A 19,349-nucleotide genomic window follows, 5' to 3' on the forward strand; every position below is an offset into this window, starting at 1 on the left:
GGCTATGAGTAACCTACTCATCATAAAAATGTATCAGGTCACGTTGGAAACGTGGGAAAGTTGGCCTTGGAACCGTACACTACAACATCAATGTCTGTTTTACCAGAAGCTTAGTTCATCCCAGTACCAGAATTACTCTTGTTGTCAAAAGTTAGACATTTCATAAAGTGATAGAGAGAAAGATGAACTCCATGAGGTCTCCATAGGTACCATTTGAGATCATGGTCCTGGCTGTTTGTACTTGTATAGGCTTCTTTCTTGTATTATTTAATTTTCTAAACTGTAAGAGGATGGGTTGAGACAAAACCAGCAGTTTTTAATTCTGCTTTGGAACTAGAAAATATTCTGAGGAAAAAAAAACCCCACATACACACATATTCCTGTAACTATGCATACAATTTCAGAGAGTTTGTGGGTCCCCTGGAGCTCACGTGGGAGCCCTGGAGAGCTTCCTGGGCACCAGGCTAAGAACTGGATCAGACAGGCTCAGAACCCTCCCAGTCTGAGAACACCTGCCTCTAACCCAGCTCCCCTCGCCAGCCTTAGGAGGAAGGAGTCGAATCTCTTACAGCAAACCCTCTAAACACTTTGGAGTCCACGTGGCTAAATAAACTGTATCAATTTGAATGTATAAGAAAAAGGGGCATAAGTGAAGGTAGCCAACATTTCCTTTTCACCTACCAGTCATTCCTTTTTGGAGACTGTGAACAACCAGCACACAAGGCCTCATGTTTGAAACTGAGTTAAGTAGAGGCATTTGTATTTAAAGTTATGGAGACAGCATGACTTCCAGGTGTGGTACCAGAGTTGACGATCCACTTCTACGTCTTATTTCATGTTACTGTGTACAAATACATCTTTATTTATAAAATGACAATAATAGGCCTATTTACTTCCCTCAAAAATTTTGAAGGTGGTGGCTGATGTGTATAACATAAGCAGCATGAATCTCATGAGACTTCTGAAGCTCTGGACAAATGACAACTGTCACCTGGAAAGTGATTAGACAAGGTACCGTATGCCATGGTTTCTCAAACTTTAACATATCTGTATATGTCGCCATAGCCACAGATCACGTATTTAATATCTTTTCTTTAGAGTGCACCTTTCCTTTAAAAACCAGCCTTTGCCAAAATAATGTTAACCTAGAAAGAACCTTTTAGTGTGTTTGTTATGTTTTTCTAATACACATTCAAATAAAGTCATGTTTACTAAAGATTGTCTCAATTGTCACTGTGTAGCTTAAAAAACTATTTTGAAAACTATGCTTTGGCAAACAAGCCATTAAACCTTAGCGTAAATTAAACCTAACCTGGGCCTATCTTCCCTGTCCAGGTGAAAGACTTGAGACAGGTGGAAAGGGAATGCCCTAAAGAGACCAGATGGACGTGCCTTGGGAATTTGATGTTCAGCCCGTGAGTTACAGTCCCTGAGGGCTGTGAGCAAGGAAGGAAGAGGCCAGGAGACCAGGACAGAAGTAGCTCTTTAATCTCCTGCTGTGAAGAAGCACCATGGTGTAGGAATAAAGAATGCATGGGTGTTTGCACTGAACGATTGTTGTAACTGATTTCTTGGAGGCTCTGGAAGCCAAACAATTGTAACTCACCAACGAGTCCTTGCAAATCACCTTGGGATGTGCAGGGCCGTGGCAATCACGTTAAGTAATGATGAACTAGGAGCACACAGCATTAGAGAGGATTCTTGGTAACAGTGTGGAACAAATACTTAGAAAATGCTATTTTTCCATTAAGTGCCTCCCCTCCTGTCTGCCTTTTTTGACCCAGTATCACTTTAAGATCCCATCAAACATAGATGACAGGTTCCAACGTCCAAGTTCATCGAGTAGTCATTTCTCTAATCTTGTCCCTGCCCTAGAATCCCTTTCCTTTTTTACAAATGGCTGCTTTACGTTCAATAATGAAAAACATTTTATTTTAGTGTCAAAAATGCCAGTAGCCTCTGCTAAACTCCTAAGATCTCATGTCAAGAGGAGAAATCTCTTGAAGACAGTATCCTGAACACTTTTTTTGTTACCAAAGGAAGAGCAGCTTACCTCAGAAGGACTAAGATGAAAATTTACATTCATAAACACACAAACATTTTGAGCACTCTGGCAAGCATTTATAGTTTTGAAAATATTGCTTGCCAATGCAGTGACACCACAAAAAAAAAAAAAAAAACACCCACAAGAACCCATAAACATAATTCTAGATAATGTCAGTCCAGAGGCCTCTATTTCGGAATCCTAAAAAACATTCTTTTCTAATCACTTAATCCCTATTGTGATTTTTTGGATAAATTGTCTAAATAACATTTACTTTATTGATGCATACATGTTTTTTAAAACATACTAAATATATTTTTAGAAAATACACAGAATAAATACAAATGGAGTTTTACATGCATATATAAATTTTCCTTATATACAGATATAAAAACATCTGAAGTCAGATAATTTCTCAGTAGAAAGTTTTCCTAGACACACATATAAAATATCTATATCCAGCTTCTAAGTGCCTGGGCTGCTGCACATACATGATCTAGTCCAGACTGTGCTTTTGTTTATGCTGCTCCTCCAATTGTCCAAACCCTTCCTCTGTTCTTAATAATGGCATTTTTTCAACTCGTTTTTTTTTTTACTTTTCCCAACTCTGCTTTTGTTTTCCCAATAATGCATGATCAATACAAAATAAAGAGTGCAAGTATGTCTAGAGAAAACATCTCGGACGTAATTGCTATTATAAGTTCAAAATTCTTTCTCTATTTTCTTCTCTCCCCAAAATATATAAATATATGTGTATATGCGTATATATTGTATTATGTTTAAAATTCAGTATAGAACACAGACACACATGGCATTATATATATATAAAATTATATATATATATATATATATATATATATATATGAGGCCCAGTGCATGAAATTTGTGCATGGGTAGGCTCTCTAGGTCTGGCTGGCAATCAGGGCCAATTGGGGCCTTCTGGTTGCTGGCTTGGCCTTCCTTCTGGCTGCTAGCTAGGGCCTCCCTTCCCCAGAATATATATATATATATATATATATATATATATATATATATATATGTACTGTTCTTATATAACTGTATGATAGAAGTATCTGCATTAATCAGGACTCCTTCAGCTCAAAATGATAGAAATCTAATGCAAGTCAATTATAACTTCCCCCAACCCTCAAAGGCTTCTTCTGTTCATACAGGAAATATTATTCAGCTTTCTACCTCTAAAAGGTCCAGAAATAGAGCTAGATAGCTCCCAGAACAGCAGGTTTTAGAAATCATTCAAATATAGCTGTCAGAACTCTCATTATCTCAAGTATTAAATCTCTACCTCTTAATTCTGTTTTTGTTTGTTTTTCTGTTTGCCTCATTGCTTCCTTCTAAAAATAATGTTTTCCTTGTATCTGGGGAAGGAATATCTTTCCCCATTGTTCAGAAGCAGATCCATGAGTGGAATTCAGCTTAGACACCTTGTCCAAAACCATATCTGTCATTATAGATGGAGAGTTCTATGGGCTATCTTTGGGTAGGGAAAGATGGTCAGTTCCACTTGAACCCCAAAGAAACTTTTCCTGGGTAAAACAACAGAAAAAGTTCACTATACATCTCTACATTAATACATAAAATCTTATCTCATTTAAGTTAGGCAGATAACAAAGGCTGTTCTAAGTGAGAGTGAGGAGTATTTTTATCTTGTTTATGTGCAAGAAATACAGGAGATCAAGGATACATGATATTGGACTTCCTTAGACTTTTACTTGCTTTTTAGGGAGGAGTGTCTGAGGTTTGATGGTCTCAACAGCTCAGGTGGAGTAGATCCGCTGGGTCAGGGTAGCCCAGAACCAGGGTTGGAAGTTGTATATTCCAACACTTTATTTATTGTTGTGCCATTGGCCACTAGAGGATTAGTGGTGCAGGTGGGCTATGTCCTTATTGCACTTTGAAATAGCTGAACACCTTTCTTTTTCTTTTTTTTTTAAAATTTTCATTAATTTCAGAGAAGAAGGAAGAGGGAGAGAGAGGTAGAATCATCAATGATGAGAGAAAATCAATGATTGGCTGTCTCGTGCACCCCCACTGGGGTTTGAGCCCACACCCCGGGATGTGCCCTGACTGGGAATCGAACTGTGACCTCCTGGTTCATAGATGCCTAACCACTGAGCCACTACAGCCAGGCTGAACACCTTTTCTTTTTATGATCATGTCATCATGTATTTACTTTCTACTAAAGGATATTTAGACTTGTTTGGCTAAATTATTCTTTGCTGTAATTCATAACAATGCAATGGATATCATGTTCATACATCTATGTTAAGCTCTCTGGTTTTATGGATACAAATTTCTTGAAGTAAAATTACTAAAAAATTATTCCTTTTTAAACACAAGCTTAAATGCCTTAACTCTTGAAGGCCACACTCATAACTATATTCCACCTAAAATTGCAATGTTTCCCTAAGATTCTCGTTCATGTTTACTCATTTAACAAGTTCACCGTGAGTTCCTATTATGAGTCAGGCTTTGTGCAAGGTGCTAATGTAATTACAAAGAAAAATAATCCATGGTCATCATCCTTTAAGAGAGTAATTTAGTCAGGTAGAAAGATAGGAGGACATGTAATTACAATTTGGTGTGATTTGTGCCATCAGAGGGTTGAGTGGAGGTGTTTTGAAAGCAAAGATATACTGACTGTCCGGAGAAAGAAGTCTTCATTCAGAAGTGTTATGTCCTCATCAACAAATGGTGATGGAACTGGAAATCCAAATGCAAAAAAAAATAAATCTAGACACAGACTTTATACATTTCACAAAAATACAAAATGGATCACCACCTAAATGTAAAATGTAAAACTATAAAACTCCTATAAAATAACATAGGAAAAAACATAGATGACCTTGGATATGGTGATATCTTTTAAGATATAATACTAAAGATATGCTCCATGAAAGAAATAATTCCTGAGCTGGACTTCATTAAAATCCTACTCTGTGAATCCTACTCAATATCAAGAGAATTAGAAACTGACCACAAACTTGGGGGAATATTTGCAAAATACACATCTTCTAGAGGACTGTTATTCAATATATAGAAAGAACTCTTAAAACTCAAATATAAAAAAACAAAACAACAACCTGATTAAAAATTGAGTTAAAGGCCTTAGCAGACACTTCACTAAAGAAGACATATGACAAATAAACATATGAAAAGATGCTCCACCATATGTCATCAGGGAAATATAAATTAAAATAATGATATTTATTAGAATGGCCCAAATCTAGAATACTAACATCACCAAATGCTGGTGAGGATGTGGAGCAACAGAGACTCTCACACATTACTGGTGGGGAAAAAACTAAAGGTACAGCCATTTTGTAAGACAGTTTGGGGTTTCTTAAAAACTACACATTTTCTGACCATATGATCAACAGTTGTGATTCTTGGTGTTTACCCAAAGGAGTGAAAAAGCTATGTCAATACAAAAACCTGCACAAGATGTTTACAGCAGCTTTATTCATAACTGCCAAACTGAAGCAACCAAGATGCCCTTTAGCATGTGAACGAATAAACTGTGGTACATCCCAGACAGTGGAATATTATTCAGCACTAAAAATAAATGAGTTATTAGGCCCTGTAAAGACATGGAGAAACTTTAAATGTATATTACTAATTGAAAGAAGCCAATCTGGAAGGCTACATACTTCACGATTCCAATTGTATGACATTCTGGAAAAGGCAAAACTACAGAGAGTAAGAACACTAATATGAAAATCAGTGGCTACTGAAAGGGGTGGAGAGATGAAGAGATAAATAGGCAAAGCATAAAGGATTTTTATGACAGTAAAATTTTCCGTATGATACTATAATGATTGCTATATGTTATTATACATTTGTTCAAACCCATAGAATGTAAAACAACAAGAGTGAATTCTAAAATAAAAATAAATTATAGACTTGGGTGTAAATTCATCCTTGGTATACAAAAAAAAGTACCATTCTGGTAAGTGATGTTCATAATGGGGGAGGGTGTGCATGTGTGAAGGTAGGAGGTATATGGAAAATCTTGGTACCTCCTTCTTAATTTTATTGTAATCCTAAAATTTCTCAAAAAATAGTCTTTAAAAAAGTGATATGTGATTGTTGAAAAATGAATAGAAGGAGGGGGGGTGTGATCATTCCTAAGTAGAGAAACACTACAAGCAAAGGCAGGGGCCATGGAAAAGGGAGAGTGTATTCAAGATCTATTAGGTTTGGTTGTGATAGGAACAACTGGTACCTGGAAGGGCTGTCAGATAACTTAAAGATAATTTTTAACATTTGAGACCCATTGCTCTTATGTCCCTATTGCTTATGCTCATCAATAAACTGCAAACTTTTTTGAGGACAGGAACATTTTATTCATTTTGCATCTACTATACTTTGTATAGTGCCAGAAATCATATGCAAGCACACACACACACAAATTCACACACAAGCGAATGACATTCAAATAGTGGTTGTCTTCTCAAAGTCACAGTTTTTTCTTTTCAATGAAATATTTCAATTTAGGAATTTTATAATAATCTACATTTTTCTTATCTATAATAATAAAAGGGAAATATTCTAATTAGATCAGGCTTCTTCTGGACGTCCATCCGGACAAAGCCACAGCGGCTGTGAGGGCCAAGGTGCATGGGAGAGGCAGGGCAGCGTGGGAGAGGAGGCGGCGCCACTGCCGCTGCCACCACCGCCCCCTTTGCAGAGAGGGCACTGGAGAGGCGGTGGTGGTGTGGGAGAGGCCGCGGTGCAGATCAATCCAGTGCCATGACCCCTTCCTCAGAGGCAGTGGGAGAGGGGGCTGCATGGTCCCAGTCCCAGTGCTGCCCCTTCCGCAGAGGCAGCCACAGAGGCAGTGGTGTGGGCCTGGGCCTGGTGCCACACCTCAGCAAAGGCTGGACAGGGTGCGATCTGCTGGGCCTCAACCTCCCATAATCCCTCCCCCAGCTGGCCTGGCCCCAGATCGCCTCCACCCACCAGTGGGCAGGGGCTGGGGCTGGCAGTCATGGTGGCTGGCAGTGGCAGCAGTAGCGGGGTGAAGAAGGCAGCACCTTCCCATAATCTCCGGGTTGCCTCCAGTCAGTAAGACATCGCCTGAGGGCTCCCTGACTGTGAGAGGGAGCAGACCAGGCCGAGGGACCGAAATTCCCCCCCACCCCAGTGCACGAATTTTTGTGCACTGGGCCTCTAGTTGCATATAAAAGGGAATAAAAATGATCTATAAAACTACCACTATAATTGCTCTCTCTCTCTCCTTCTCTCTGTCTCTCACGCACACACACACACACACACACACACAATTATAACTGCTATTTTCTTTATTTTTCCACTTCCTTGACATGCCATGTTCCCATATCATTGTTACTTTTAAATAACTGCTACCTCTGTGGTTAGATAGCCAAGTGATTTCCACATTTTGATGTTGGAAACTGATGTATCCAACTCAACTGAACAATTCCTGGCTAAACCACCATCATTTTTTCAGCTGAACTGCTGTAAAGCCATCCATCTTCTACCACTGGTCCTGCACTCTCATGTACAGAGTGATCTTATAAAAACAAAAACATATTCAAAATCCTTTAAACTTAGAATAAAATGCAAACTCCCCATCATAGCCCCCCTGCAACATTGTGCTTGCTTACCTCTCTTTCTCCTCTCATTTCGGACATCCTGGTGGTGAGTCTCTATGTGCCTGCCACACAGGCCACACATCAGTTTCTCAAATACACAAAGCTCTTTCCACCCCAGGGCTCTCACAGGACAAATGCCATGCCTGGAATGCCTCTTTCTCCCACTCCTCCCTCCGCTGACTTCTCATTTTTCAGAGGCCGCTTCCTTGATCAACCTGACTAGCCTCCTCTTCCACTACTTCATGACACATTTATTGACAATTGGCAAATAAAAGATTTATGTGTTGGTTTACTGATTTATTTTATGCCTCCTCCATTGGACTATGAGCAGTGTAAGAGTAGGGACTTGGCCTGTTTTGTTCATCAGTACATAGTGAGACCGAGTATAGATTTTGTCACATGGGAATCTCTCAAAATGCATACATTAAGGGGGATTTTAAGGCAGTGATTCTCAAATGTGGCACCAGCACCAGCAGCATGAAGCATCAACATCATCTGAGAATTTGTTAGAGATGGACCTGGAGAGTATTTTGCTAAGTGAAATAAGCCCTACAGAAGATTCTGACATTCACAGTTGACAACCACTGTTGTAAAGTAACTGCTTGAAACCAAACCATACCTACTTTAAACGTTGCCATAGCATAAATTTCTTAGAATGTGAGATCTGAAACTTAAATATCACTGAAATCAATCTACCATGACAAAAAAAATTGGTTCAAAAATAAGTTTTAAAATATTTTAATTTCATAATTTGTGATAGTTCTGTCTTTAAGTTTGCTTTTAACATTCTAAAACATACATATTTCTTATAAACATTCGGTATAATTTTATAGCACAAATTTTCTCTGAAGAGAGTCCTCAAATGTAAAGTTACTTTCATACTGATGGCTGGGTATTAATTCAGCTAAAATCAGGTAGAACTACGAAAAATGGTATTTTTCTCTCAAGAAGGTTCAAACACTGAATGGATCTGGATGACTTACCAGTCACTTTGCCTTTGATGTGAATTTTTCTCAAACTGATTTTAGCTGTTTTATTTAAGGGGAACCATTCATTTTGCACATTTGGAATATCGCATGGAAAGAGGTAGTTCACTGGGCAAAACTATTAATGGGATTGCAAAGAAGATAGAAAATTCATTGAAGACTTCAGACTAGATCCAAAATACCCGAATTACCTGACCTGCATAACTGGATCAAGTGTGACTATGGATACCATCTAAGAACACATATGCATGGAAAGAATAAAAATGCTCTTACAACATTAAATGGGAACTAAAGAGAGAGAAAATATATTGATTGAATTTCTGTAATGTAACAAGCATTGTATTAAGTACTGTTATTTTAAGCTTATATTGTTCTCTCTACTATCATTTTTATTTACTCCAATGCAAAGGTTTTCTGGTTTGCCTAATGAAAACTAAAGCCAAGCCTTTCTAAATAGAACCATCTGTGGTGGGGCATACACTGGTTTCCTGTTGGGTTCTTACTGAACTAAACATTTTTAAAAAATATATGAGCTTTACAAATCCTCTTAGTGGAAGTAACTTATAGAGAATAAATATGAGTATATCTTCCCTGCTCACTGATTTTTCTGTTTTAGGTAATATATAAGAAATATTTTAAATACTTATTTTAAGAGAAAAGGACACATTTCCATACCAATGATTATCCATGTCTAACTTTGAATACATGATTCGAAATTAAACCTCTCATTCCCAAAGGGAAGCAGTTGACATTTTTAAACAAAGAAATAAAAATAAAGTTTTCATAATAGGACAAAGTTAATTTTCTTATCACCTTTAAAACCATGAGAAAATAAAGATGGCATGTTGAAACCTTTTGTCTCTGGCTTAAGTCAGTTAATTTCATAGTTGTATTACTTGTTTATTTTAACATTTAATGATATGAGATATACTTTAAGTTCAGATTGTTTTTCTCAGGTTTTATACTTTGAAATTTTTTACTAAAATATCTTGCATAAAATAATTTCTTAAGAACATTTCAAAAATAAGTACTTTCACAAGCAATTCCATTACATATATATTTGAATCAACAACTAATTTTAGAGTAGAATTTGTGAATAACTATTTCCATGAAACTAATATCCAAATGAATTTAAAAACAGTCAAAACTGGAGAGGCAGCATTTGTTTTACATGCAAGACAAACTGATGCTTAAAATATAGATCATATATTTCTTATTTTTAAAGACAGATTTCTAATATTTGAAATAACATGCACTCATCACCAATTCTGAAATCAGTATCAATTATTCTTAACTGGCTTCTCTACATATTTTTAAGAAAACAGAAAAGTAATGTAAAATTCCCAGGTTGATGTACTTGAAACATACCAGAGTCAGAATTCTGGCTTCAGCTGCCTTGGGAATCCTTCATTGCTGACAACAGTCTCAAGTGACAGTCTTCTCTAAAGCACTGTTCAGCACGACAACAGAAAGTTCTCTCTTCCACGCCTGCCTTTTCCCTCAGCTGGAGTGTTACATATTGAATGATGCACAAAGCTTGTGACTGGAGGGTTTTTAGATAACTCTTTAAACTCCTCAGTCTGAATAATGAATTTTTTAAAGACAACTCATCTCTTTAGGAGAATATCTGTAATTGTTTTTTATTACCTTATTTTAAGAGGGTTGGTAACGGGGTGTCAGAGGGGGGCTGCCTTAACGTGTCATTGGTTATTAGCGTCTATGTATGATTCACCTAGATGGCATTGAGCCATACAATTATCAGCGACATTTTGATAATTTTATTGTCAGTTTTTAATAATTTATTGCACTTGCTTATGTTATTTGAATGAGCTGTGAAGATTAATATAGAAGGTAGGAGGAATGCTTCAGTCTGAATAACAGTGGCCTGACAAACAAGACCTTTTTTTATTGGTGAGCCAGGTAATGCTTTATGATAGCTGAGTGGGGTTCAGTAGGAATTCTTAGATATTTTTCAGCTTTTCATGGAAATGATCTCATTTTCTTGTGTGTTAGAGAACAGTACAATACAAGCCTTTGTAATTTCTGAAAAATGCTGCATCTGTTCAACTTGGCATTGCATTATATTGGCTCTGGCCTGAGTATAATGAAGTGACTGTAATCTGAAAGTGAGTGGGTAATTGTTATGTAAAAATTAACAAACAAATAAATGAAATTGAACTCCCCCCCCTCCTCCTTCCCCCTCATGGTTAACATGCACTTGATGAAATGCAATGGAGAAATACACATTTCTGTCAAGAAAGCCTCCACAGGACAACCTGGAATTGGCACTGACAAGAAACTTAATGGATATGGCCTTGAGTTAATCACCAGACTTAAATACTGATTTTCCAGTAAGCTCACAAAATAGAAAAATGTAACTTCACACAACACCCCAAAACTTTTCAATGAATGATCCACTACTGTAATCCGTTTTTAAATTGCCTGCAGCATCAAGGGATTAATAAAATCATATAGGTTTCCATGACAGGGACCATCATCTGGAATCTTGATTAGTATCTTGCAAAGACCTCAACAGCAACAATTTTTTTAATTCCATAAGTATCAGAAATTATTTAATGAATAAGTGCTTAATTTTTATTTTCTTCAAATATATTTTTGATTTGAGAGAGAGAGAGGAAGGGAGAAGGAGAAAGATAGAAACATCAGTGAGAAAGAAACATCAATCAGCTGCCTCCTGCATGTCCCCTACTGGGGATTGAGCCCACAACCCGGCATGTGCCCTGACCAGGAAGTGCACCAGGGACCTCTTGGTGCAAGGGACAATGCTCAACCAACTGAGCCACACCGGCCAGGCAAGAGTACTTTATTTTTGTTGAAATTATTTTCCTTTGAGGTTAGTGATAGCTGCTCAAAATATTCATTTTTTAAAATATATTTTTATTGATCTCAGAGAGGAAGGGAGAGAGAGAATCATTGATCAGCTGCCTCCTGCATGCCTCCTACTATGCAATCCTGGCATATGACTTGACAGGAAATCAAACCATGACCTCCTCGTTCATAGATTGATGCTCAACCACTGAACCACACTGGCTGGGCAAAATATTCATATTTTGATGGACTCATTTGGAGAGACTAAGAAGTCTGCCTGGCAAGGTGAGGGGAGGAAAAGGGCATGGACAGGGGAAGGGCTATAAACAGCAGGGAAGGGGTATTTTATAGTTGATCAGGACCTGAACGCAGGAGTCTCAATTTTACTATATTTTCTCTTGAGCATAAAACATCAAGGATAGCACAATATGCATAGTTTCTAATGTACATGATCATTCCCCAGTAATGTACACATGTTCTCTAACTACCTGATATACTTGTCCTGTCACTTCTATACCCCTCGTGCATCCCTCCATTATATACAGCATGGCACAGTGCACAGCATGGCACAGTGTTTAACACTGAAGTGGCTTCTATATAATTACTGGCACTGCTAACCTAACTATATGATACCAGGGAGGTCACTTTGCCATGTTAAGCCTCCATTTCCTCACCTACAAAATGGGGGTAAAAATCGACCATACCGTTTTTGAGTTGCTGTGAGGCTAAAATAATATAGGTCATCAATAAAATCCCTGAAAGGTCCTTAATAAATGTTACCTGTTGTAACTATTTAATAGTATCATTATTATTAACTAGAGGCCTGCCCAGTGCATGAATTCATGCACATTGATAGGAAATTAAATAGAAGAATTTTTTTTTTTAAAATTCAGTCATTTGGTATTGAATTTCTTTTTTTAAAATATATTTCATTGATTTTTTTACAGAGATGAAGGGAGAAGGATAGAGAGTTAGAAACATTGATGAGAGAGAAACATCAATCAGCTGCCTCCTGTACACTGCCTACTGGGGATGTGCCCACAACCAAGGTACATGCCCTTGACCAGAATCGAACCTGGAACCCTTTACTCTGTAGGCCGATGCTCTATCCACTGAGCCAAACCAGCTAGGGCAGAAGAAATATTTTAATATCGCTATTTGCCCTTTCTCTATAATAGAAGTGTCAACCAAATTCACAATCAACAATGACAGATCGAAACACACGTGGGCGACTGGCACCAGGGAGAGCTTTATATGTATTGTGCATGCACAAGTCAACCTAGCCTTTTATATAGAGAGAATAAACTTGCTTAATTAGACCTGCTTTCTGATTTAGCTAAACTTTTTCCAGCCCAATGAGGCACCCCAACTTCATTTTCAGGCAATTGTCAGCAACACAGAACTAAATATCAACAGGAAGCAGATTATTGTAGGTCATGTAGAGAGAACACAGGGTAAAATATTTAGCTGCAGCAGCGTTTGACTATATTCTGCGCAGTGAGAAAACCTGAAGTCATTTTCAAGGTCCACCATTTCTTACTTCTTTTCAGTCGGGTCAAGTTTCTAAGCTTCCTAAATCTCCGTTTTCTGGCTAATGAAAAGAAAATAAGATTCTACCGAGTCTCCTATCTATCTACTCCAGGACTTCTGTGAGGATCAAATGCGATGAGGCATGAGAAAATGCTTCACAGACATTTGGTTAAAGTGTGAAATTGTTACAGAAGACTGGAGAAAAACCAAGCAATGCTTAGAGAAAGGGGAGTTACATTTTATTATAATTATGCGCAGGCCCAGAGAAAAATGTGTCCTTCAAATTCTGGGCCCCCCAACATGGAGGAAACTTTCCCTATTTATACTTTTTCTAGTTCTTTGTCTTCCAAATTTGGAATGAGACTTCCGGATCTGCTGAGAAAGAAGTCCTGTGTGCTAGGAAGGGGCCATGAGACCATATCTCAAGGCCTGGCCTGGTGTCAACACTGACAACTTTGTCTGGGGCATAGTTTATGGCCTCTCTGGAATGGGAGTAGTCTTATTTTCCTTATTATTTAAGCAAGCAAGTGTTTACAGAAGCCAAAATAGCAGGGTTAAAATTTCAAACAGCAGTTTTTATGTAAGATGGATACTTCAAAATGTTTGCACCTGGCTATAAAGCAAGTCATGTTCCTGGGCTGAAGAAACTGCAAGTAGGCTAGTTGTCACTAGAGAGAGGAAGCCGGGTGTTTCTACATGAAATCATTACCTGGCGCCCACAGCCACTATTTCCTGGCTGGGCTGGGCTGTGGGCCATATTTTGTGCCATGGGGGTCTCGGCAACCTTGGCTGCAATTTGGTGGGCTGTAGCTCCAGGGCGGTGGCAGGGCCTGTGTCCCACTTGGGGGAAGCTGAGTGTTGGTTTGTGGACACCAGGTCTGCAGTGCCATTTCTCTATGCGCATCATGGCAGCTCCTTTGTTGAGCATCTTCCCCCTAGTGGTCATTGCATGCCAAAGCGACCAGTCAGATCATTGGACACTTAGCATATTTGCCTTTTATATATATAGAAGATGCTCCAACTCTCAATCCTGTGATCCTTCTGATATATGCATAACCTGAAGGGTCTGGTTACCGTGTTACCTCTATAACCTGGAGGTGGCTGGTTAATGAGGTAGCTTTGACTTTTAATGTCTTCAAATGACATTAGTTTTGATCTGACTTCTCTAGCTGCTTTCATGTCTAAGCAGTTAGAGAATTAGTTTAATGTGAACCTATCATTGATCGAATGTATACATATCAACTGGAACAATTGTTTGTACAATTTAATTGGTATGCTCACACACTAATATATTGAATTTACTTTCACATGCCATAAACATATGTAAAATTTCTGCAGAAAAGTTATTGCAGCTCTCATTTTAGAGTAAAAGTCCTCCAGGGAGGCTTAGGAGATAGATTTCCCAAAATGAGCTCTTAAGCACTCATGGGGAAAACCCACAAATTGGTGTTTGGGGCAGCCTGCTGTGTGTCTAATTACCAAGATATTAGTTTCAGGAGAGAGAAAACATGTATGGCATCTTGTTTGCTTCCTGTATTTGTTATGAAATAAGACTTCCCTAAGCAGACAGGTACATTTTTCCTCTATAGTTTTGGAGGGAATGAAAAATCTGCCCCAGCATATTCATCCCTCACCTAAATCTACTCTAATAATTCAAATGTCTCATACCTTGATATCCTTGTGTTCTTCTCTAGACATAACTGTTGGCAGCTGTGAGGGCTTTTGTGGAAGAAGTGGGTGGACTGTTTTTTTAATTTTTCTTGTGATTGACAAGGAGGGTTCCCATGCTGTGCAGCAGATGCAGTTGAAAATACTTAGTGCGGTGATTATTATGTAATCCCAAGGAATATACACCTTTTCCCTTTTCACTATTTTTGCTGAGGTTTAGTATTAAATTGTAACAGATTCCTGGTCTACTTTTATTTGTTTATTGATACAAAGGTGAATTACAAACAGGTCAACCCATTCCCAGAATATTGTGAGTTAGCCACACAATTATTAGAATGCAGAGCTGCCTACTTCAGAGCAATGTTGTAGGGCATTAGGAGGGTATGCTTAATACATGGGAGTGGTTAGTTCTTACAGTTAACGAACTGGAGTCAGAGAAGCAAAGGGTTCTGGAGTCAGAGAGACGTGATACAAGCCAGCTCTGTTCCTACCTAGCTCAGAAACTGGCCTTGAAATTTGCCCCTTTAAACTTATTTCCTTCATTGGTAAAATGAGAACTCCACTACCTACTCTCATTGAGTTATGACAATTACATGAGATGTGGCATACAGAGTGCTTACCATACCCTCTGGTGTGTAGGTGATCAATATATATTAGGGGGACTAACTGAAATTCTACCTACAATGGTTACCAGACTAAGGAGGTAAAGTCCTGAATTGCTCTTGTCTTGCCAGTGTAGCAAAGTAGAAAGACACTTTTGGGAAACAGAATCATCTTAGTTTAAATCTTAACAGTAATTTACTAGCGGTGTAAAATATAAAAATATAAATGTTAATACATGTGGCCTAAAATTAAGAATACATGAAATAAGCTTATGTCATTTGAATGTTGCCATCCAGTGATAAACGCTATAAAAATTTGTTCCATAGAATTCGAAGTATTTTCACCCTAGCTGGTTTGACTCAGTGGATAGAGCATCAGCCTGCACACTGAAGGATCCCAGGTTCAATTCCGATCAAGGGCACATGCCCAGGTTGTGGGCTTGATCCCTAGTAGGGGGTGTGCAGGAGAGAATCAATGATTCTCTCTCAACTTTGATGTTTCTATCTCTCTCTCCCTCTTCCTTCCTTACTAAAATCAGTACATTTATATTAAAAAAAATAAGTCTAAGCATTTTTCAATAAAAATGAGCTAGACATTATTATATAACTAGAGGTCTGGTGCACAGATTTGTGCACTGGTGGAGTCCCTCAGCCTGGCCTGCAGGGATCGGGTTGAAACAGGCTCTCCAACATCCCCTGAGGGTCCTGGATTGCAAGAGGGTGGTTCTTGGGTGACGCACTCCAGAATCGGGCTCCCTACACTCTGGTTCTGGGTGCATCACCTGAGAACTGCAGCTGCCAAGTCACCGCAGCTTAGCAGCTCCTGTGTTGTGTTTCTGCCCCCTGGTGGTCATTGCATGTCATAGCTACCAGTCGGACAGTCAAATGGTCGGATGGTCACTTAGGCTTTTATTTATATATATAGATTGGTATTGTTCACATATTGTTTTTTGTAACCACCTTCTTATGTAACAATACTGGGGATGGGGGGCAGGTCTTTTTCAATTGCCTAATTTGAGGGCATTTCTATTTTTAATTTCATCTTTTATTCTTGAATATTTAAGTGATTTATTCCCTCCCATTCCTCACAAATTACAGTGTGAGAATATCCTTAAACATAATTATTTGGGCTAACATTTAATTATATTCCCTGGTTAAATTCCTATTGTGGGACAAAGAGCAAGATTCTTTTAAGGATTTAATGCTTACTGTCAAATGTTTTCCAGAAGATTTGGATCAATATATGCATCTACCAGCAAGAACTAACACTGAAAGTTTATAGTATCAATTCTGGGTTTTATTTTGTTTTAAAATATTTTCTAATTTGGTTTAAAAGAATATTACATTTGCATTTCTTCAATTATTAGTATTGCTAATCATTTTATATGTTAAAATTATATTGTTTTTCAGTACATTTTTACTCTTACATTTATTAATTATATTATTGAGATATCTTTGCAGATTAAGAATATTAACCATCATTATATTCATCTGTATTCAAGTATGTCAGCTTATTTCCACATGTTAAGTTTATATCTTACTTCTAAATGTTATTGTAATTTTGATACTGATTAGTATCTAAATAGTCAAATCTATCAAGCTTTCCATGATTAATTTTATTGCTGATTTACAAAAGCCATTTAGAATAGCCCACATGAAAGGCACATTATAAAAGACCCCAGAGGCCATCTCATTCTCACCTTCTCCACCCAATGATCACTGTCTCCAGTCTTAACAGAGAGTTTTTCCTGTTACCAACTGAGGTAAAGCTGAACATCATCTGCCAAAGCCAGCCAATTTGATACAGTCAAATTGAATGGCCTTGTGATTGAAATTTAATGAACTGCTGAAATATTCATGCCAATATTTTCCTAGTCCATAACCTTTTTTCTGTCTAATTTGATATCCAACATTCTGTAAGAGGATACATGACTGTCATTTGGAATATAGATTCATATTCCCAGACTCATTATTGGCAACATTTGTAGTTATTTTTGACATTCCAAGAGAGTTGCAGCAGCAAACTCTTCATTAATGGCTATGACAGAAAGCATGGATTCTGCTTCAGAAGTTTATTTTTTCTAACCCAGATTAATTGTAGACATCCCTTGTACACTGTCCACATCCAGAGGCCTCAGTTGGTATAGATCATGGCTCTTTGACAGAAAGGAGGATTTTGCTTCTGAGAATCATCCAGTTGGCTATAGGACCTTACCTTCAAGTGCTATTCACAGTGCTCTCTAGGTTAATATGACAGAGAAAGGCAATACTTACCTAAACTATGTTAAAGACATTCCTTCTACTTAAGAACTTTGTTTTCAGACTGCCCAGGTACTCCAGTCTAAGAATTTGTAAAATTATCCCTTTTCTTACATTACAAATTTAATGTAATATAATGTAAACTGGAGACAGTTTCCTGCTTTCTTATCCACACAGATGTGACAGAATATGTTTGTCAAAATGTTCAAAGGAAATAAACTTGCCTATAAAAATTAGTTTATGATTTTTATTGGGTGTTTGTGACTGTTGCTAACTATGCAAAGATAATTCAATTAAAAGTGATCTTAGAATTTTGCCTCTGGCCGAGGCCTTAGGCCTGGGTAGAGGACCCCAGCCCCCTCTGATTGACGGCTCTGACCCTGGCCAAGGCCTTAGGTCTGGGCAGGGGACCCCTAGCCTCCTGTGATCACTGGCTTCACCATGTTAACTCAAAATCATTCAGGAAATGTTTACACAATGAAAGAAACATTGATCAGCTGCCTCTTGCACACCCCCTACTGGGGATGTGCTCGCAACCAAGGTACATGCCCTTGACTAGAATCGAACCTGGGACCCTTCAGTCCGCAGGCCAATGCTCTATCCACTGAGCTAAACCGGTTAGGGCTAGACTACAATTTCTTGAATAACTGTGTCCTGTTACCATCATCACAAACCATCTTCTATTTTAATGTCAAACCAAAATATGCATGCAGGTTTAACTATTTCTTCTTAATTTTATATTCTGAGGTTCAAGTTTCGTCAGTGAGATTTGGGAAATGACTACTGTTGAGCAGAAAAGAAATGGAGGGGATCATTGATGGCTGTAAATCCTAGAGAAGCAGATCTACAGATTTCATTTAATCTTAGTTCATTTTCTAATTTCTTTGAAGTATACTGTATTTGTCTTTCTGTTGAGGATATAGGTATCTTAAGAAACAACATGTGTTTTTACTCAATTTTTCTTATAATTCTTCCTGTCAAACTACTTGGAACAATGCTTTACCCATTGTGTTAATCAGGTACAGAGACAGATGAAGTAAACACAAGGAGAGCAACCCCTATCTTGTGAATAATCTAAGAATTACTGGCACAAAATAATGACTCCTTTAAACAAAACCAAATAGGATTGAAGGAATTTGGTGCAAGCATATATTTATTAAAGTTTGGTTTCTTTTGTAATAGTAATATTTAAATTGTGCCATATTTTTTCACTAATGTTTTGGTGGTGACTGAAAAGGGATTTGGAAAATTAATCCAAACCAAACCAAAGCAAACATCACAGAGAAAGATGTATTCACAAACATGATTATTAGCCATGCAGTGACAATGAAAGCTATGATTCCTTGTGTTAAACTGAAAATTTCTTTTACAAAAGCATTCATATTTTAATCAGTAAAAAAACAACACAACAACAAGAAGAAAAAAATAAACTTGGACTGAGTCGAGATTTGTCTTGGAACCCCTCAAAGGGTGTTGAACAACCACACTCGGATGCTTTGAAGAGTCTGATTTTGAGGGATGGTGCAACTGCTGGAGCCAGGGTTTTTAAAACTGAACTCTACCCAGTTACCCATTTGTTAATGATCTAAGCTTCCGTGAGTTTATGCAAACCAACAATATAGACAGCTTTTACTATGCTCCAGATACTTGATTTGATTATCTCACATAGTCATCAAAGCAGACATGATTCTGATTTTACAGACAGAGAAAAAAGGCTATTTGAGTTTAACCTGTTCAAGTTAACACAGTAAGTAGTGGAAGTGGAATTCAAATCTTAGTCCATTTGATACCAGAACTC

The 19,349-nt window shown here is 37.8% G+C and overlaps 1 protein-coding gene across 1 annotated transcript in view; it reads right to left on the bottom strand.

Moving 5' to 3' along the window:
* The window catches only part of ANO3 (anoctamin 3), a 198,283-nt gene that overhangs the window by 119,110 nt on the left and 59,824 nt on the right, over positions 1-19,349 (bottom strand). The gene's annotated exons all lie outside the window — the stretch shown is intronic.

This window comes from Myotis nattereri (assembly GCF_964212035.1).
Source record: "Myotis nattereri genome assembly, chromosome: 9".
Taxonomy (NCBI): domain Eukaryota; kingdom Metazoa; phylum Chordata; class Mammalia; order Chiroptera; family Vespertilionidae; genus Myotis; species Myotis nattereri.